We start from the raw sequence: 21,682 nt of genomic DNA, 5'->3' as shown, positions 1-21,682 counted from the left end.
GGCCCTTCTGGAGGCAGTACCCCTTTGTGTCATGACGGCGCTTCAGTGAGTCCGAATGATTTGAGACTCCTCCTAAACACCATCTCTTTTGGGTGCTGCAGTCATAAAAAAAGATTACCTAACTTTCATAACGGTTGCTCTTCGAGATGGGTTGCTCATGTCCATGCCCTTCTAGGTGTGCATGCACCCACATGCGTGGCCCTGGGAGATTTTGGCCTTAGTGGTACCCATGGGGTCAGCTGTGGTGCCCTCTGGAGTGCCGCGCTCATGCAGGGGCATATCAGGTGCCGCTGGCCCTACGCGCGCTCAGTTCCTTCTTGCTGACAACCCCGATAGAGGGGCAGTAGGGCGAGTAATAGAATGGACATGAGCTACACATCTCAAAGAGCAGCAGTTAGGAAAGGTAGGTAACTGTTTTTCTTCTTTGAGTGCTTACTCAGGTCGATTCCATTCTAGGTGACTCAGAAGAAGTGTCCTCGGAGGCAGGCTCGGAGTTCACAGTCTTGCAGTATTGCCCTGCCAAAGGCAGTGTCATCTCAAGCTTGCTGGGTAAGAGCGTAATGAGATGCAAATGTGTGGATGGATGACCAAGTTGCAGCCAGACAGATTTCTTGGATCGGCACCTGCACCAGCAAGGCTGCTGATGAGCCTGCGCCCTAGTGGAGTGAGCCATCATGATAGTTGGCAGAGGCACCTTCGCCAGTTCATAAGAGAAATGGATGCAGGACGTGATCCAAGATGAGATTCTCTGGGCAGACACAGGGCAACCCTTCATCCTGTTTGCGATAGCAACAAACAACTGCGTTGACAGTCAGAACAGCCTCATTCTATCTATGTAGAAGGCCAGCACCCATCTGACATCCAGGGTAAAGTCCATCGCATGAGGCTTTGGACAAAAGACGGATAAGTATATGCCTTGACCCGTATGAAACTGGGAGATGACCTTGGGCAGAAAAGCCAGGTACAGACGCAACTGGACCTTGTCCTTGTAGAAGACCTTATAAAGTGGCTCCAACATTTGATAATTACATGGAAAAAGGCAAAATCTGACAGCTGACATCAATGTTCAGTCCTTAAAAAGACAAGGATGGAAATCTGGGGAATTTTTCATGAATTTTCACAAAATAGAAAGGGAAGTGGAAAAATGTGAGGGATTTCACATCGATAGTCAACAGTAGGTAAAGAGATAGAATTTGAGTGAATTTCATATCGTTACTTGACAAATCAAAAGAAAATGGAAAACCTGCAAAAATTTTCTATCAATATTCAAGAATTTGAGCAAAGGTTAAAATCAGAAGATATTTTATGTTAACGTTTAATAATTAGAAAGAGTGAAAAAAATCTTAGAGAACATTAAATTAGTAACACATAACTAGAGAGAAAGCCAGGCAAAGTTTGCGATATTTTAGAATATTCTTCTGAAGAAGAGCTCTGTGTAGCTCAGAGATTTACCTCACCCACCTTGTCTTTCTAATTGCAAAGCAATGCCCATTGGAGAGAAAAACTGCAGCTACTTATACATTGGGGGTAAATTAACTATCAACTGTAGCCCATAGATCCAGCTTTAACATTTATTTTATGCAGCAGTAATGCAAGGAATCTACAGGCTTGTATCCAGTAAGATATTGGCTTCAGCAGTTAGCATAAGGCTTGAGGCCTATGAACTCTGGCACAGATAAACGGCCTAAGGGTCATCCCTAAGTTTTGGGGAACTGGAAATAGAGTGTCTAAGGGGAAATCTGGTCCATGATGACACCAGCCAACCACAGGAACATGAGCTAATGCCAGCTTTTGGATAGAACGTCCGCAGATGCGTCACCACAGGAGTACCATGGCAATTAATAGACAAATATGTTAAGTTGTATTAATGGTCTCACTAACCCAGGAGAAGGACACCCCAACACTGGTAGGGTGAGGAAATACAAATAAGGAACAGAGGAGAAACCCTACTGAATATGCATTAGGCTGAGTGGCATCAATGTAACATATTATAAAAGTTGTGAAGGTGCCACGATGATGGCTACTGGTTATGATGAGGAAGGTGATGGGGATGAGGAAGATAATGGCTAACATTTCAGGTTGTTCTGCAAGGGGTGATGCGAGTATATGGATGTTCAGATGTACATTCTGTATTATCTCTATCTTACTGAGTTACAGTGTTTGTGACTTTGCTAACTGTATTATTAAAGCTTATGCTCAAATAAATTGTTTAGTCTCTAAGGTGCCACAAGTCCTCCTTTTCTTTTTGCGAATACAGACTAACACAGCTGCTACTCTGAAACCTGTATTATTAAACTATTGTAAACATAAAATAGTTCCTATAGTGAGTGTTGCAACTGTGCACATCGGGGTTCCCAACTATAGATCTTGGGACAAGAACCTGTCAACCCTCAAAGTGATAACTGGGAATTCTTAAGTAATCAATATAATTAATACATAATCCAAAGATCAGGCTACACAACTCAAGAAAAGGACCTGCATGTTGCTGTAGACAGCTCAGTGAAAAAGTCCACTCTCACAGCTGCCACCAAAAAAGCTAACAACATGGTAGGATTCATAAGGAATGGGATGGAGAGTAATATCAAACATTTGTATATAAATCAAGGGGCAGCCTCTAATATCCTGGGACCACGATGGCTACTACAGCACTGCACACAGGATATTTTAGATCTATCTTGGAGAACTGATGAGGAAATAGGTCAAAAGAGAAATATTTAATGATATGATAGAAAACATAGAAAACAACTAAGATCTGAAGGGATTTTATATTGATATTTGTATTTGATCATTAGAGGAAAAAGGGGAAGAATTCGGGAAAAATGAATCAGTCTTTGAGACCGAAGTGACAAAAGCAGAGAATGTCATTAACCCCTCCCCCGCTCTTCTCCCCCCTGTGATCTCCTGCCTGCCCAGAGACAGGTCCACCTCCCCCAGCCCACACGGTCTGTCCCCTCCCTTCCTAACCTAACCCCCCACCCCCCGTCGGCAAGGGCAGCCCCGGCTGGAGCCGGGGGCGGGGGGCCAGCGGGGTCACTGCTGTGCACGCCGCTCGGAGCCTGGCCCCAGGTGCAGGAACAACCAGGGGGCAGGATCCAGGGGCGGGGGGGCTGGGCCCCCTTGTGCAGAGGCGCTTCCCTGCCTGTCCCTGCGCCCAGAGCCTCCCCCGAGCCCTTGGTTAATTACCTGCAGGCCCCGGCCCAAGGCCTGGTCCCAGCCGGAGAGAGCCCCCCCCGGCCGGGCACGGAGGGGTTAATGACGGGCCCCCCAGCAGGGACCCCAGGGGGAGCCGCAGCTGCCCAGCCCGGGCTCCCGGGGCACACGGAGGCAGCAGCAGCGTCTGGTCCGGGCCCGAGCCCCGCCCCCAGGAGCTGCCCCGCCCCCGGGCCCTGCCCGAGCCCCGCCCCCAGGAGCTGCCCCGCCCCCGGGCCGGGCCCGAGCCCCGCCCCCAGGAGCTGCCCCGCCCCCGGGCTGTGCCCGAGCCCCGCCCCCAGGAGCTGCCCCGCCCCCGGGCCGGGCCCGAGCCCCGCCCCCAGGAGCTGCCCCGCCCCCGGGCCCTGCCCGAGCCCCGCCCCCAGGAGCTTACTCGCTCCTAGTTGGGGCTCACACTGAGCATGCGCAGTAACAGCTGCTGAACCCGTCCCTTACCAGAGCTGGGGAGGGTGAAAGCGCCCCCGCGGCAGGCTGGGAGATGTAGTTCCTGACTCTCCCGGGAGCGGAAGTGACGTTTTGCGGGGGGATTAGGAGTCGGGCTCCGAACGCGCGCGGGGCGCTGCGGCTCTGCCTGGCTCTCGCGGGGCCGTTGGAGCCTCTCCCAGGGCCGGAGGAGCGTTTTGTGTCTCCCGGCTCTGGGCATGCGCAGATCGGGGGGTGGGAGAGAGTCGAGCATGCGCAGAGGCAGAGCTCGCAGGGGCTCTGCAACTCCTGGCATTACAGGATCCCTGATTTTGGTTGGGGTACCTGCAGCACCTGGCAAAATGTGGGGCCAGGATCTCTGTCAAGGTCTGTGCAGTGCCCGGTACAGCGGTGGGGTGTGATCTTGGTTGGGGTCAGTGCAGTGCCAGGCCCAACAGGGACACAGATCTCAGTCAGAGTCTCTGAAGTGCCCTGCACAATGAAGGCAGCACTCTGGGCAGCAGTCCTGCACTGCCTGGCACAAGGGGGGCTGTGATCTCGGTCCTGACACAATGGGGCGGCCTGATGTCAGTTGGGGTCTCTACAGTGCCCAGCACAACAGAGGCATAGATCTCAGCTGGGGTCTCTGCAGCTCCAGGAACAACTCCCTGATTTTGTTTGCTGTCTCTGCAGCACCTGGCCCAATGGGAGCCTGATTTCACTTGGGTGTTGATGCAGGGCCTGGCACAACAGGGGCCCGGAGCTCAGACAGAGTCACTGTAGCACCCGGCACAACAAGGTCCCTGCTCTCTGTAGGGGTCTGTTCAGTTCCTGGCACGAGTGCCCCAAACTTGGTCAGGGTCTGTGCACTGCCTGACACACTGGGGGACGCTAGGTATGATAAGAGCCCTGATCTCAGTCAGACACCTGGAGAGCAAAGCGGGAAGATTTTCAAGAATTTGATATCAGTATTTCAGAACCTAGGAGAAAATGGGGCACAAACGAAATATTTGCCAATATAAGAGAGAAGCACCAACATCTGGGGAGATTTTATGTCACCGTTCAACAGTTCAAGAGAAAAAGAGGAGAAATTTGAGGGGATTATACAGCGATATTCAATCAACAAAATAGTGGGATGGATTTTTCTTGCATCACACTCACCGGCCGGCAGGGAGCCCTGGGCGATGTGGCTTTCACAGGGGAAAGGAGCGGGGCTGGAGCGAGAAGGTCACTGGCTGTGGGGAGGGGCTGGCAGTGGGGTCTGGGAATGTGACTAGCAGGCGGTGTCTTGGGGGGATGGGGCGCTGCTGGGTTGGGCAGGGTGGGGGAGGGGGAAGTAGCTGGGACTGGGACACCTGGGGCTGAGCTTTGGGGGGGGGGCTTGTTCCTCCCTCCCCTTCCTGGGCCTTTCCAGGCCCTGTGGCCAGCAGAGCGTGGCCCCCCCAGCCCAGCCCAGCGGTGTCCCTGTCTCGGGGCTCTGCCCGCCTCTGCCCGTTCACCCTCTGCCCGTTTCAGAAATCACTCCGGGGAACGATTCCCCCCTAAACCGGGACAAGTCACTGCAGGTAAAGTGGGGGGGACACCCCCCCAACGCGGAGATTTGAACTGGCCACGGGCGAAGTGGGGAGGAAACGGGGTCCGGGGGGGGGTGGGGCAGAGCCCGTCTCAGGGAGGGGGGGTCACCCGGGCTGCTGCTCGCCGCTGCCGGGAGAGAAAGGGGGCAGGGCGGGAGCGGGGGGGCCCCGGGGGGGCAGCGGTAAATCCGAGGGGATCTCAGCCCCCCCTTTCCCTCCCCACCCCTTGGGGGGCCCCGGCTCTTCTCCCCCCCCCCCCCGGCCATGCCCGGGCTGCGCCGACATTTTTCCTCCGCCCCTTTCCCCAGGTCTCCCCGCCCGGCCCCACGCAGGGACCCCGGGGGGGCTGGTCCCCCCCCCAGACACTGGGGCAGAGTCACCGCCTGGCCCCGGGGCTCGCTCCGGTACCTGGAGGCTGCAGCTCCGCAGCGGGGCGGGCGGAGCCCGGGGCGGCCCCAGGGCGGCTCCGGCGGGAGCGGGGCCCGGGCCGGGCACGGGGGTGGGGAATGAAGGTCCCACTCACTGGGAAGGGAAAAAACACTGAATGCATCCGATGAAGTGAGCTGTAGCTCATGAAAGCTTATGGTCAGATAAATTTGTTAGTCTCTAAGGTGCCACAAGTCCTCCTTTTCTTTCTGCGGATACAGACTAACACGGCTGCTACTCTGAAACTTAGCTCTGGTGACACCCACACAGACTTTAGTGGTGAGCAGCTGTGGAGAGAGAGGAGACCCCAGTGAGTGGGCAGCTGGGTAAAGAGACTAAAGTTGGGAGGAGAAACATTGACATGTCCAGGGTCACCCAGGCTGTCCATGACGAAGCTAGAAATAGATCCCAGTTCTAGTGCCGCTGTACTGCTGTTTTGGGTACTGAAGGTCTCTGCCACACTGGTGTTTTAGGCACTGGTGCAAACCCTTAGTATAGGCAGAATTTACACTAGTGCACTCTGATTGGCACTGGTGCACCATGTCCCAGTTTGAAGGCTTGCGGCGGTGGGGGGAATAGTGACCTCACTGAGGCCAGGGGCTGGCTGAACAGTGCAGCTGGTAACAGAGGGGCAGCAGTGAGTGCTGGAGGTACGAGCCAGGAGCACAGCCCCACAGGACTGGACACTGACTTCTCCTGACCCAGGACACACACCCCCAACTGGGTGTAGGGACTGCAGCTCAGCTTCCCTGCCAAGATAGGCTATGCATCCAAGGAGAAACCACCTCTTCCTGCAGCCTAAAACAATGGGGTCTGGGGACCTTTCCAAGCTGTGGGTGATGGGGCTCTGGAGTTACCGGGGTCTGTTCCTGGCTCTGTCACTGATCTGCTTGGTAACCTTAGGGAAGTCACAGCCCCTCTCTGTTTTCATCCTAGCCATTGTCTACTTGGATTGTGATCTCTTTGGGGCAAGGATTGTCCCTCTCTGTCTGTGCTGTGCCCAGCGCAGTGGGGGTGCTGATCTCAGACAGGTTCTCTGCCATTTGCAGCATGATGGGGCCCTGATCTCCATCAGTGTCTGTGCAACGCAAGGCACAGTTTATAGACTCACAGGGTATGTCTACACTACGGAATAAGGTCGAATTTATAGAAGTCGGTTTTTTAGAAATCGGTTTTATATATTCGAGTGTGTGTGTCCCCACAGAAGTGCATTAAGTGCATTAACTCGGCGGAGTGCTTCCATAGTACCGAGGCTAGAGTCGACTTCCGGAGCGTTGCACTGTGGGTAGCTATCCCACAGTTCCCGCAGTCTCCGCTGCCCATTGGAATTCTGGGTTGAGATCCCAATGCCTGATGGGGCTGAAACATTGTCGCGGGTGGTTCTGGGTACATATCGTCAGTCCCCCCTTCCCTCCCTCCCTCCGTGAAAGCAAGGGCAGACAATCGTTTCGCGCCTTTTTTCCTGAGTTACCTGTGTGGACGCCATACCACCGCAAGCATGGAGCCCGCTCAGGTAACCGTCACCGTATGTCTCCTGGGTGCTGGCAGACGCGGTATGGTTTGCTACACAGTAGCAGCAACCCCTTGCCTTCTGGCAGCAGACGGTACAGTACGACTGGTAGCCGTTCTCGTCATGTCCGAGATGCTTCTGGCCACGTCGGCTGGGAGCGCCTGGGCAGACATGGGCTCAGGAACTAAATTTTTGGTGACTTGACCAGGTCATTCTCTTAAGTCCGGCAGTCAGTCCTATTGAACCATCTTATGGTGAGCAGGTAGGCAATATGTCCTTCTGCACTGTCTGCTGCCAGCCAAAGATGTAAAAGATAGATGGAGTGGATCAAAACAAGAAATAAACCGGATTTGTTTTGTACTCATTTGCCTCTTCCCCTGTCTATGGGACTCATTCCTCTAGGTCACACTGCAGTCACTCACAGAGAAGGTGCAGCGAGCTAAATCTAGCCATGTATCAATCAGAGGCCAGGCTAACCTCCTTGTTCCAATAAGAACAATAACTTAGGTGCACCATTTCTTATTGGAACCCTCCGTGAAGTCAACCCTGTAAGCCGTGTCCTCAGTCGCCCCTCCCTGCGTCAGAGCAACAGCAAACAATCGTGCATCTGAGTTGAGAGTGCTGTCCAGAGCAGTCACACTGGAGCACTCTGATTGGGCTAAAACATTGTCGCGGGTGGTTCTGGGTACATATTGTCCAGCCCCCGTTCCCTCCCTCCCTCCGTGAAGGCAAGGGCAGACAATCGTTTCGCGCCTTTTTTCCTGAGTTACCTGTGCGGACGCCATACCACCGCAAGCATGGAGCCCACTCAGGTAAACGTCACCGTATGTCTCCTGGGTGCTGGCAGACGCGGTACGGCATTGCTACACAGTAGCAGCAACCCATTGCCTTCTGGCAGCAGACGGTGCAATATGACTGTTACCCGTCCTCGTCGTGTCCGAGGTGCTCCTGGCCACGTCGGCTGGGAGCGCCTGGGCAGACATGGGCGCAGGGACTAAATTTTTGGTGACTTGACCAGGTCATTCTCTTTAGTCCTGCAGTCAGTCCTATTGAACCGTCTTATGGTGATCAGGCAGGCAATACGGATTGCTAGCAATCGTACTGTACCATCTTCTGCCGGGCAGGCAAGAGATGACGATGGCTAGCAATCGTACTGTACCATCTTCTGCCGGGCAGGCAAGAGATGAGGATGGCTAGCAGTCGTACTGTACCATCTTCTGCCGAGCAGCCATGAGATGTGGATGGCATGCAGTCCTTCTGCACCGTCTGCTGCCAGCCAAAGATGTAAAAGATAGATGGAGTGGATCGAAACAAGAAATAGACCAGATTTGTTTTGTACTCATTTGCTTCTTCCCCTGTCTAGGGGACTCATTCCTCTAGGTCACACTGCAGTCACTCACAGAGAAGGTGCAGCGAGCTAAATCTAGCCATGTATCAATCAGAGGCCACGCTAACCCCCTTGTTCCAATAAGAACAGTAACTTAGGTGCACCATTTCTTATTGGAACCCTCCATGAACTCCTGCCTGAACTACTTGATTTAAAGCCACCCCCTTTGTGGATTTTAGCTCCCTGAAGCCAACCCTGTAAGCCGTGTCGTCAGTCGCCCCTCCCTCCGTCAGAGCAACGGCAGACAATCATTCCGCGCCTTTTTTCTGTGCGGACGCCATACCAAGGCAAGCATGGAGTCCGCTCAGCTCACTTTGGCAATTAGGAGCACATTAAACACCACACGCATTATCCAGCAGTATATGCAGCACCAGAACCTGGCAAAGCGCTACCGGGCGAGGAGGCGACGTCAGCGCGGTCACGTGAGTGATCAGGACATGGACACAGATTTCTCTGAAAGCATGGGCCCTGCCAATGCATGCATCATGGTGCTATGGGGCAGGTTCATGCTGTGGAACGCCGATTCTGGGCTCGGGAAACAAGCACAGACTGGTGGGACCGCATAGTGTTGCAGGTCTGGGACGATTCCCAGTGGCTGTGAAACTTTCGCATGCGTAAGGGCACTTTCATGGAACTCTGTGACTTGCTTTCCCCTGCCCTGAAGCGCATGAATACCAAGATGAGAGCAGCCCTCACAGTTGAGAAGCGAGTGGCGATAGCCCTGTGGAAGCTTGCAACGCCAGACAGCTACCGGTCAGTTGGGAATCAATTTGGAGTGGGCAAATCTACTGTTGGGGCTGCTGTGATGCAAGTAGCCCACGCAATCAAAGATCTGCTGATATCAAGGGTAGTGACCCTGGGAAATGTGCAGGTCATAGTGGATGGCTTTGCTGCAATGGGATTCCCTAACTGTGGTGGGGCCATAGACGGAACCCATATCCCTATCTTGGCACCGGAGCACCAAGCCGGCGAGTACATAAACCGCAAGGGGTACTTTTCAATAGTGCTGCAAGCTCTGGTGGATCACAAGGGACGTTTCACCAACATCAACATGGGATGGCCGGGAAAGGTACATGACGCTCGCATCTTCAGGAACTCTGGTCTGTTTCAAAAGCTGGAAGAAGGGACTTTATTCCCAGACCAGAAAATAACTGTTGGGGATGTTGAAATGCCTATATGTATCCTTGGGGACCCAGCCTACCCCTTAATGCCATGGCTCATGAAGCCATGCACAGGCAGCCTGGACAGTAGTCAGGAGCTGTTCAACTACAGGCTGAGCAAGTGCAGAATGGTGGTAGAATGTGCATTTGGACGTTTAAAGGCGCGCTGGCGCAGTTTACTGACTCGCTTAGACCTCAGCGAAACCAATATTCCCACTGTTATTACTGCTTGCTGTGTGCTCCACAATATCTGTGAGAGTAAGGGGGAGACGTTTATGGCGGGGTGGGAGGTTGAGGCAAATCGCCTGGCTGCTGGTTACGTGCAGCCAGACACCAGGGCGGTTAGAAGAGCACAGGAGGGCGCGGTACGCATCAGAGAGGCTTTGAAAACCAGTTTCGTGACTGGCCAGGCTACGGTGTGAAAGTTCTGTTTGTTTCTCCTCGATGAAACCCCCCGCCCCTTGGTTCACTCTACTTCCCTGTAAGCTAACCACCCTCCCCTCCTCCCTTCGATCACCGCTTGCAGAGGCAATAAAGTCATTGTTGCTTCACATTCATGCATTCTTCATTCATTCATCACACAAACAGGGGGATGACTACCAAGGTAGCCCAGGAGGGGTGGTGGAGGAGGGAAGGAAAATGCCACACAGCACTTTAAAAGTTTACAACTTTAAAATTTATTGAATGACAGCCTTCTTTTTTTTGGGCAATCCTCTGTGGTGGAGTGGCTGGTTGGCCGGAGGCCCCCCCACCGCGTTCTTGGGCGTCTGGGTGTGGAGGCTATGGAACTTGGGGAGGAGGGCGGTTGGTTACACAGGGGCTGTAGTGGCAGTCTGTTCTCCAGCTGCCTTTGCTGCAGCTCAACCATACACTGGAGCATACTGGTTTGGTCCTCCAGCAGCCTCAGCATTGAATCCTGCCTCCTCTCATCACGCTGCCGCCACATTCGAGCTTCAGCCCTCTCTTCAGCCCGCCACTTACTCTCTTCAGCCTGCCACCTCTCCTCCCGGTCATTTTGTGCTTTCCTGCAGTCTGACATTATTTGCCTCCACGCATTCGTCTGTGCTCTGTCAGTGTGGGAGGACAGCATCAGCTTGGAGAACATTTCATCTCGAGTGCGTTTTTTTTTCTTTCTAATCTTCACTAGCCTCTGGGAAGGAGAAGATCCTGTGATCGTTGAAACACATGCAGCTGGTGGAGAAAAAAAAAGGGACAGCGGTATTTAAAAAGACACATTTTATAAAACACTGGCTACACTCTTTCAGGGTAAACCTTGCTGTTAACATTACATACATAGCACATGTGCTTTCGTTACAAGGTCGCATTTTGCCTCCCCCCACCGCGTGGCTACCCCCTCCACCCTCCCCCCACCCTGTGGCTAACAGCGGGGAACATTTCTGTTCAGCCGCAGGCAAACAGCCCAGCAGGAATGGGCTCCTCTGAGTGTCCCCTGAAGAAAAGCACCCTATTTCAACCAGGTGACCATGGATTATATCTCACTCTCCTGAGGATAACACAGAGAGATAAAGAACGGATGTTGCTTGAACGCCAGCAAACATACACTGCAATGCTTTGTTGTACAATGATTCCCGAGTACATGTTACTGGCCTGGAGTGGTAAAGTGTCCTACCATGAAGGACGCAATAAGTCTGCCCTCCCCAGAAACCTTTTGCAAAGGCTTTGGGAGTATATCCAGGAGAGCCGCGAATGCCAGGGCAAAGTAATCCTTTCACATGCTTGCTTTTACACTATGTATAGTATTTTAAAAGGTACACTCTCCAGAGGTCCCTTCTCCGCCTGCTGGGTCCAGGAGGCAGCCTTGGGTGGGTTCGGGGGGTACTGGCTCCAGGTCCAGGGTGAGAAACAGTTCCTGGCTGTCGGGAAAACCGGTTTCTCCGCTTGCTTGCTGTGAGCTATCTACAACCTCCTCCTCCTCATCATCTTCTTCGTCCCCAAAACCTGCTTCCGTATTGCCTCCATCTCCATTGAAGGAGTCAAACAACACGGCTGGGGTAGTGGTGGCTGAACCCCCTAAAATGGCATGCAGCTCATCATAGAAGCGGCATGTTTGGGGCTCTGACCCGGAGCGGCCGTTCGCCTCTCTGGTTTTCTGGTAGGCTTGCCTCAGCTCCTTCAGTTTCACGCGGCACTGCTTCGGGTCCCTGTTATGGCCTCTGTCCTTCATGCCCTGGGAGATTTTGACAAAGGTTTTGGCATTTCGAAAACTGGAACGGAGTTCTGATAGCACGGATTCCTCTCCCCATACAGCGATCAGATCCCGTACCTCCCGTTCGGTCCATGCTGGAGCTCTTTTGCGATTCTGAGACTCCATCATGGTCACCTCTGCTGATGAGCTCTGCATGGTCACCTGCAGCTTGCCACGCTGGCCAAACAGGAAATGAGATTCAAAAGTTCGCGGTTCTCTTCCTGTCTACCTGGCCAGTGCATCTGAGTTGAGAGTGCTGTCCAGAGCGGTCAAAATGGAGCACTCTGGGATAGCTCCCGGAGGCCAATACCGTCGAATTGTGTCCACAGTACCCCAAATTCGACCCGGCAAGGCCGATTTAAGCGCTAATCCACTTGTCAGGGGTGGAGTAAGGAAATCGATTTTAAGAGCCCTTTAAGTCGAAATAAATGGCTTCATCGTGTGGACAGGTACGGGCTTACATCGATTTAACGCTGCTAAATTCGACCTAAAGTCCTAGTGTAGACCAGGGCACAGACTTTAACTGCCAGAAGGGACCATCATGATCATCTAGTCTGAGCTCCTGCACATCGCAGGCCACAGAACCTCCCTCACCCACTCCTGTAATAGACCCCTAACCTCTGGCTGAGTCTATGACGTCCTCAAATCATTAGTTAAAGACTTCAAGTTACACAAAATCCACCATTTACACTAGTTTAAACCTTCAAATGACCCATACCTTGCCCTATGCTGCAGAGGAAGGCAAAACAAAAACAAAAAAAACAACCAAAAAACAAAAACCCGGGGTCTCTGCCTATCTGAGTCTGGGCAAAATTCCTCCCCATCCCCAAATATGGCAATCAATTAGACCCAGAGCATCTGGGCAACACCCAGCAGCCAGACACCTGGGAAAGAATTCTCTGTAGTAACTCAGAGCCCTGCCCATCTAGTGTCCCATCACTGGCCTCTGGAGCTATTTGCTGCTAGCAGTTGCAGATAGGCTACCTGCCATTGTGTTATACCAATAAAATAAAAACCATCAGGATCTTATTAAAGGGGAAAAGGCAAAATGCCACATTTATTGTGAATACAGAAAGAATCATAGTAAGCAGTTAGTTATAGCTATAACATTCCATTCAATTTCATATTTAGTCACCCATTCATTCATACACACACACACAGAGGTTCTGCTAGGTTGTTATACTAGTTACCAGCCTTAGAGTTGCTCATGCCAAGCCACTGGCCAGGTGGCCTGGACATGAGGAGGGAGCAGGGCCTTGTCAGATGCTCATCTGATGCTCCTGGAAGTTGGTTAGCAGAATCAGACCCCAAAGTTCTCACTTTCTAGAGTCCATTTTTATAGGAATTTATTCCTATGCCAGTCTGTGGGAATTGCTTCATCATGCTTTAGCAGATGGCACATTCCTGACAGCTCCGTGCTGCCAGATGTTATCTTGTTCTTTGGTTCTCCCATCCTTGAGGCTGCTGGGTGGATTCCAGTCTGCCCTCCGGGGGTCCTCTGGTTGTTTCCACTTGACGCCTTTTTTCGGCCGATGGACACTAGATTCTGAGGCTGGCACCTTCCTGATCATTCAGTTATTATCCACACCAAGCATCCATCCACATACATCCTCTATCTCTATTTTAATCACAATTGTTAACAAAGCGAGATAAATACAACAAAAGGGCGGGGAGTCTCTGTGTGCTGTTTCTGTTGTTACAAAGTATTGCTTTGAGTCTCTCTCTGTGTGAGTAGCTGTTACAAAGTATTGCTTTGAGAACAGACTCTGTCTTAGGATGTGCTAACAGTTAGCAGCTTGCAAGTTTCGCACAGAGAGGGAGAGAAACAGTAAAAATAAGAGACCAAGAGACCTCTTAATTAGTAATACCTTGGAATTTAAACTATGGGGAATCAAACTCATTTGTGATTTTAGTACAGAACTTCTTTAATATGATCCAACATAACAATTGTAGGCAGTCCCATCATACCAATCCCTCCATAAAGGTATCGAGCTTAGTCTTGAAGCCGGTTAGGTTTTTTGACCCACTGCTCCTCTTGGGAGGCTGTTCCAAAACTTTACTCTGATGGTTGGAAACCTTCGCCTAATTTCAAGTCAAAACTTGTTGATGACCAGTATCCATTTCTTCTAGTGCCAGCACTGGTGCTTAACCTACATAACTCCTCTCCTTCCCTGGTATTTATCCTTCTGATGTATTTATAGAGAGTAATTATATCTCCCCTCAGTCTTCTTTTGGTTAGGCTAAACAAGCCAAGCTCTTTGAGTCTCCTTTCATAAGGCAGATTTTCCATTCCTCGGATCATCCTAGTAGCCCTTCTCTGCACCTGTTCCACTTTGAATTCATCCTTCTTAAACATGGGAGACAAGAATGGCCCACAGTATTTCAGATGAGGTCTCCTCAGTTCCTTGTATAACAGTAATAATCCTTCCATGTGTCTACTGGAAATACCTCGCCTGATGCATCCTAGCACTGCATTAACCTATTTCATGGCCGCAGCACAGTGGCAGCTCTTAGTTATCCTGTGATCAACCAATACACCCAGGTCTTTCTCTTCCTCTGTCACTTCCAACTGATAAGTCCCCAGCTTATTGCAAAAAATCTTGTCATTAGTCCCTAAGTGCATAATTTTGCACTATTAATTTTCGTACCATTTCTATTACTCCAGCTTTCAAGGTCATGCAGATCTTCTTGTATGATATTCCTGTCCTCCTCCATATTGGCAATACCTCCCAGCTTTGTGTCCCACTCCCACTTTTTGTGCCAAGGTCACTAATTAATAAAAATGTTGAATAAGATTGGTCCCAAAACTGATCTCTGAGGAACTCCACTAGTAACCTCCCTCCCTCACCGTTCAGTATGACCCCTTGTAGTCTCCCCTGTAACCAATTCCTTATCGACCTTTCAGTTCTCATATTAATCCCCATCTTCTCCAATTTAATGAATTGTTTCCCATGTGGAACTGTATAAAATGCCTTACTGACATCCAGATAGGTAAGACCTACTGCATTTCCTTTGTCCAAAAAATTAGTTACCTTCTCACAGAAGATGATCAGGTTTCTCTACCTTTTGTAACACCTGTTTTATTTATTTATAGTGCTGAAGGCTGGAAGGAACTGTTAGCAATAGGCTGAGAATGGCCATGGGAGGTTAGGGAGCGGATGGCAGACAGTGTGGAGGTGGGGGAGGGGATGCAGCATTGGAGGTGTATCTGGGATTTTGTTTTGTAGGATTCCTTGTCTCTGCTCCCTGTGGCCGTGGTGCATTCCATACCAAAGCAGCATGTCAGCAGATTTGTGGCAAGTGTCTATTATTTTGCACTGGGGCCAGGTCCTTGGGGAGACAGGACCTTGGTTTCATTTTAACTTGTCCATGCTCAGCAGCTTCTGGAATTTGGTTCAAAGTATTTACATGTTTCCATGGCCTGCTCATAATAAGTGCTGCTAGAGAAAGTGGGGAGGGGCAGAAACTCACTGCAGGATCAGTAGCTGAGTCCCTTAGGTATTTACAGCTCATCGGAAGAAGGACAGGGATTGGTGGGTGTCTGGGGATTTAATAATAAACACAGAAATATCATCGTTCTTAATGAATTTTCATCTTCTAATTCCCATAACCCACTAATAATCTCTGGCTTCCCCCTGGAAGTCTGGGGAGGGAGTACTAGTAATCTCCTTTAGCTAGCGTGGAATCTAAGGCAGAAGGATCTTTCAGTGGCTAGCTCAAAGTCACAGAGAGTGAAATTCACTTCACTGGATAAATCCTTAGTTGCTTTGCTCTGCAGAGGAGTGGAGAGGTGAATTCCATCCCCCATTCCTTGCCATGGACCCACACACACAATCCTCTCCCCAATTTCAGACACTACCCCAACCTTCCCCTGCAATTATGGACCCACTTGATGCTGCCAGAGCCATCTGCCATGGGACCTAGAGGGGGGAGAGCCCCAGCTCCAGAACTGCTACCCCTTCCCACAGCCCCCATGCTGTGCTGGAGTTGCCCTGGCTTTCCAGTCTGCAGATGGGTCTAGCTGTCTGGGGACCCAGCCCATGCACCCACCACACACAAACTTCCTCACAACACACATCCCAGGATGGGGAAGGACCATCTGGGGCTGGCTGCAGTCTCCCCTTGCTTCTGTGAGAGGAAAGGGGAAGAGGACACAAACATACCCAGGGGTAGACGGGAAATGTAGTTTCTTCCAGGGGCTTGACAATGTTTGGTGTAGAGTCCTGAGCTCTGTCTTCCTGTTTGTCTCCTTCTGCCATTTTCAGAACTCTTGGAGAGGCAAGGTGGGTGAGGTAATTTCTTTTAGAACCAATTAAAAATATCTCTTTTTGATATCCTGGGACCAACATGGCTACAACAATTCTTTTCCCTTTGTACCCCCTCCCACTCTCACCTCCCCCTTAGCTGAGACTGTCTCATGTGATTCAATCCTGTCACTGGATTGGATCTTGCCAGCACTAACGGCAGTGAAAGCCTGTGTGCATTAATGACAGCAGCAGCTCTGGGACTTGGAGACATAGGGAGAAGAGATGGGAGTTAGCAGGTTATGTTTGTGCTGGGTGTGAGTTACTCGTGGGAATTCTGTGCCACCACGTGCATGGAGAATTCACGTCCAGCACAGAATTTCTTTTTTTTTCTTTTTTTTTTTTTTTTGCATGAAGAAGATATATTCTGCCGGAGAAGTCCTGCAGTTCTGCCTTTCACCCACCAGAGGCCCCTGTGGCACCAGAACAGCCAGCTAGGTTCATCTTGAAATTGTTGCCTCGAGCGATACCCCAAATGGGAAGAGAGTTAGTGGGTGCAACTTGGGAGAGTCCTGAGACACGGCTGCCACTGGGGGTGGGGAGAGGGTGGTCATTCTCTACTTGCAAGAGGGTGTGGAAGGGGCACAGGAGGAGCAAGGGTCCCCTATGGAGACTGTCCAGCCCCAGGTTACCCAGTCCCAGTTGCTTCTGCCCCCACCCTACCCCAAACCTCTTCTCCTCTCCAACTATCAGCTGCCAGTCTTCCCTCGCTGCTACCCCTTCCTGACTGGCAGAGAACCTCAAAGCTCTATCCCCTTCTCTTTGCTTCTGAAAGTTGCCTTGCCCAGGGCTTTGCTGCCTGTGTGAATGGCAGATAGGGATGGGAGGCTATCACTTTCTGCATATTTACTGAACATTCATCTAGTCACTGACACCTTCATTAATGCAGAGGTAAGGTTGGGCCCTGCCAGAATGTCAAGTTCAGCAAAAGTCAAACCTCCAAAAACTTAGAAATACAGAGATAATGTACACGCCAATGCAACCATAACTCTGCCCCTGGAGCTGGCAACAGACACTGGATAGTATCTGCCTGCACTCTAGCTGCACTCCCTGTGTTAGGTATAGCTAGATAGAAAGGTACAGGCATTAGTTAGAACAGCTTAGTGGAGGTGTGATTGTGATATGAGAAGATCTGACTCTGAGTCCCCCATGTGTGCGATGAAAGGAAAGAGGTGCATGTGTACCATGAGCTTCCAGGCTGTATAATTTCTGCAGTGAACTGTGCATGTTGTCAGGAGGAAACAGGGGACTGTTTGCCATGGGAATGGTCAGCTGTAAGATGGGATCTGAGAGTACTCCGTGTGCTTAACGATGGGTAAGTGAATGTAGAATGTTAGCTGGAACTTCTGTGAGTAAGGATGAAAGAATTGTAAAAAGGGTGAAGAGGTGTTTAGTTGACCAAGTGTTTCTGGGAAGCAGGCTCAGTATTTGAGTGTAGAACAGGTGTTGGTAGCTCCTGTACAGCGCAGCTCACCTAAAACCACATTCCGTCTTAGGAAAGGTAAGGTGCTTGATTCTGTGCCATGGTTGTCATTTTCCCTAGTACTGTAGTGATAGGCACTATCTCAAATGGCCGGGTGCACATAGGTGTGTTGTAGGAGTAAAGAAAGGGTCATTGCTCATGTGGGTCAGAATTAGGATTACATTGGTTTGTACTTTATATCTCCATTTCCTGATTATTACAAGTTTGAGTTTTGCTGATCTCTCTTCTGGAGGGGCACCTGACAGCTCCAGACAACTTTAAATTGCGTTAATCAAGTTTTTTGGAAGTGAATTTCCTAGCTTTTGCACAGAACGATGTTGACTGGAGGAATTAGCAGCCCTATAGGCAGTTGTGGGTCTCATGCAGGTTTGCAATCGGAGGCACAGAGAAGTGCAATGACTGCCATGGGCCTGCTGGGTGACCTTGGGTAAGAGCCGGAAATAGTCCCCGTCCAGTGCTCTCTCCACATAGGTGCTGGGTGATTCTGAAGTGCTGCTCCCCTCTCCTGTATTTTTTGTTACGGTGGAATGGGAATAATGGTCATGCTTTCAAATCTCTCTCTCCTTCTCCACCTCCTCCTTCTGCCACGATTTGCTGCTCAGCCTCCCCTTCTTTCAGGTGTTTGTCATGGGCAGTTGGTAACAGAGCCAGTGAGAGAAATCTCAGACATGGTCTGTGCTCCAAGATCTTGACAGTTTAATCACATGGTGGTTACAGAAACTAACTACTTGAGAGAAGGCTGGTGTTTGTCTCTCTCTCCTTCTCCACCTCCTCCTCCTGCCACCATTTCCAGTTCAGCCTCCCCTTCTTGTCCATCCCATCCAGCCCTCTCTTAGCACGATAGAAGCCAGTAGCTGTCTCCTGTCCTAGGACTGTGATACAAGGAGTCCACCAAGTTTCCATACACAAGCTAGAAATCCCTTTACCCTGGGACCAGCACTTCCCCCAGGTCAGTCTTAGTTCCTCAGGTGTTTCCAGGAGTCCTCTTGTGTGAGGAGTGAGGCCAAGAGATGATGTCACACCCCACCTTAGGTAACTTTTCAATATGGCCAGAACCCTTTGTTCCAAACTCAGCTGCCAGTCTAATTTGTGGAAAAATATGGGTATCAAAATGGAGTTCAGTATCATGTGGTCTGGTCACATGCCCTTGCATGACTTGCTGAGTCATGCAAGCCATGACTCATAGTCTGGCTGAAACATTCACAGGAAGGCTAAACTCTTCCACGGCCCATTGTCTTTGTTGATGAGCCATCAGCACTGTCTGGCTTCTTCATTGTTGTACCTGAAAGGCTAGTTGTGGGTGTTACCCAGAGTAAGCACATTGGAAATGCAGATACACAGTCAATATCCAAAATTTCAGATACAAACATGATCTGTGCACACAAATAGGATAGTGATATTCAGCAAATCATAGCTTTTCCAATAACACCACACATAATGCATCTTGCACAAAATGCATAATAAATATGTCCTAATCATATTATAATCATACCACTATGCTGAATATGGGATGTAATGTCAGATAGGGCCTAATTTCAAGGCACAGGAGTTGGGAATGGAACTTCCCCTCTTTGTAGAACAGGAAATAACTCTCCTGCCAGGGCTGGGAAAACTTCTCAGACTCCCAGTGCTGGAACCTGAATCTACTGACACTTCATTCCTTACCACCATGCCCAATCTTTGTGGCAACTGCAAATTTTATCAGTGATGATTTTATATTCTCTTCCAGGTCATTGATAAGAATGTTAAATAGCACAGGGCCAAGAACCAATGCTTGCGGTAACCCGCTAGAAATAAATCCACTCGACCATGGTTCCCCATTTACAATCACAGCTTTTAATCTATTTAATGTATGCCATTTTTATTTTGTATCATTCTAGTTTTTTAGTCAAAATATTGTGCAGAACCATGTCATAGAATCGTAGAATATCAGGGTTGGAAGGGACTTCAGGAGGTCATCTAGTCCAACCCCTTGCTCAAAGCAGGACCAATCCCCAACTAAATCATTCCAGCCAGGGCTTTGTCAAGCCTGACCTTAAAAACTTCTAAGGAAGGAGATTCCACCAACTCCTTAGGTAACGCATTCCAGTGCTTCACCACCCTCCTAGTGAAAAAGTGTTTCCTAATATCCAACCTAAACCTCCCCCACTGCAACTTGAGACCATTACTCCTCATTCTGTCATCTTCTACCACTGAGAACAGTCTAGATCCATCCTCTTTGGAACCCCCTTTCAGGTAGTTGAAAGCAGCTATCAAATCCCCTCTCATTCTTCTCTTCCGCAGACTAAACAATCCCAGTTCCCTCAGCCTCTCCTCATAAGTCATGTGTTCCAGCCCCCTAATCATTTTTGTTGCCCTCCACTGGACTCTTTCCAATTTTTCCACTTCCTTCTTGTAGCGTGGGGCCCAAAACTGGACACAGTACTCCAGATGAGGCCTCACCAATGTCGAATAGAGGGGAACTATCACGTCCCTCGATCTGCTGGCAATGCCCCTACTTATACATCCCAAAATTCCATTGGCCTTCTTGGCAACAAGGGCACACTGTTGACTCATATCCAGCTTCTCGTCCACTGTAACCCCTAGGTCCTTTTGTAACCTTTTGTCATATGTCTTACAGAAGTCTAGGTATAATTTCATCAATACTATTAGCTGCAACCAAACTTTTGATCTCATCCAATAAGAATATCCAGTTAGTTTGATAGGATCTGTTTTCTCTAAACCTTTGTTAATGAGTACTAATTATATTACCCTCCTTTAATTCTTTATTAATGAAAACCAGTATCGGCTGCTCCGTAATCTTGTCCAGAATTGATGTCAGACTGACACTCTTGTAATTAGCTTGGTCATCTCTTTTACACTTTTTAAATATTGGCACAGCATTAGCTTTATTCCAGTCTTCTGGAATTTCCGCAGTGTTCCAAGTCCTAATTCAAATCAACATTAACAGTCCACCATGCTTCTTCACTAGGTCTTCTAAAACTCTTGTATACAAGTTATCTAGACTTGCTTATTTAAACATTTCTAACTTTAATAGCTGCTGTTTAATGTCCTCGTGAGCTATTCTTGGAATGGAAAGAGTGTCATCGTCAACATCTTATGATATGACTACATCATCTGTTTTTCTCCAAACCCAGGAGAGAAATATTTATTGAACACTTTTACCTCTTCTGCATTATTTTTGGTAATTCTGCCATTTCCGTTTAGTAATTTACCACTACCATTGTTAAGATTAAATTTGTACTTAATATACTTTTAAAAACTTCCTTCTTATTTTCATTGATTGGTCAATGATTTCTGATAGCTTCCCTTACCAGTTTTCTACAGTTCTGATCTTCTAACTTATATTCTTTACTATTGACTTCCCCTTTCTTCCATATATTTTATTTGGAGAATGTTGGGATTCCTACCAGGGAGCCACCAGCAGGATGCAGAGACAGCCCCATCTCCTATATTAAGCTCTGGCTAGTAGTTATGTGATAAATGTGAAGACCCTGCCTGTCTGTCAGCTTGGAGACACAAAGGTTCTCTCTTTCTACCCTCTGATGCCTCCTGGCTGCTCTAAGCAAGGTGGGGTGGGACTCTGTTAACATGTGCCTCCTGGAGCTTCCATTTACCTGGTGCTGCTGTTCCGTGAATAGTGGGGTTGTGATTGGGGTAGCAGGTACTGAGTGTTGGACTGTTGCTCTTTCAGGGGCCGGTGACTTTTGAGGAGGTGGCTGTGTATTTCACCAGGGAAGAGGGGTCTCTGCTGGACCCCACTCAGAGAGCCCTCTACAGGGATGTCATGCAGGAGAACTATGAGACGGTGATCTTTCTGGGTAAGGAGTCATGTCCCCTGGGTTATTAGAAGCTGTGGGGTCTCTAAAGAACCAGCGTAGTAATAACCTTTATTCGTCATACAAGTTTTGACAAGTTTCCTTGCTCCCCTTTTTTTGCCTTATCTCCCACCCACTAGAATAATTTTTGGACATGTGCCTTTTTGGTGCCCTCAGTTATTTTAAAATTGCATTTAATGTA

At 49.7% G+C, this 21,682-nt stretch overlaps 1 protein-coding gene and 2 long non-coding RNA genes across 3 annotated transcripts in view; 1 reads left to right on the top strand and 2 right to left on the bottom strand.

Moving 5' to 3' along the window:
• LOC102934153 (zinc finger protein 135) overlaps positions 1 to 3,381 on the bottom strand; it is a 190,519-nt gene extending 187,138 nt beyond the window's left edge. Inside the window, exon 1 of the mRNA XM_043537520.1 lies at positions 3,184 to 3,381. The gene's annotated coding sequence lies outside the window, so the exon portion shown is untranslated. The remainder of the gene's footprint in view (positions 1 to 3,183) is intronic.
• Positions 1 to 21,682, top strand: part of LOC119564619 — a 234,949-nt gene that overhangs the window by 67,152 nt on the left and 146,115 nt on the right. The window lies entirely within an intron of this gene.
• LOC119564617 overlaps positions 10,814 to 21,682 on the bottom strand; it is a 31,115-nt gene continuing 20,246 nt past the window's right edge. Inside the window, exon 3 of the long non-coding RNA XR_005223599.2 lies at positions 10,814 to 10,860. This is a non-coding gene — a long non-coding RNA (uncharacterized LOC119564617). The remainder of the gene's footprint in view (positions 10,861 to 21,682) is intronic.

The sequence above is a fragment of the Chelonia mydas genome, chromosome 28, assembly GCF_015237465.2.
Source record: "Chelonia mydas isolate rCheMyd1 chromosome 28, rCheMyd1.pri.v2, whole genome shotgun sequence".
NCBI classification, from domain to species: domain Eukaryota; kingdom Metazoa; phylum Chordata; order Testudines; family Cheloniidae; genus Chelonia; species Chelonia mydas.
Note: the sequence above shows the minus strand (reverse complement) of the source record. Positions and strands in the feature narration are given on the sequence as shown.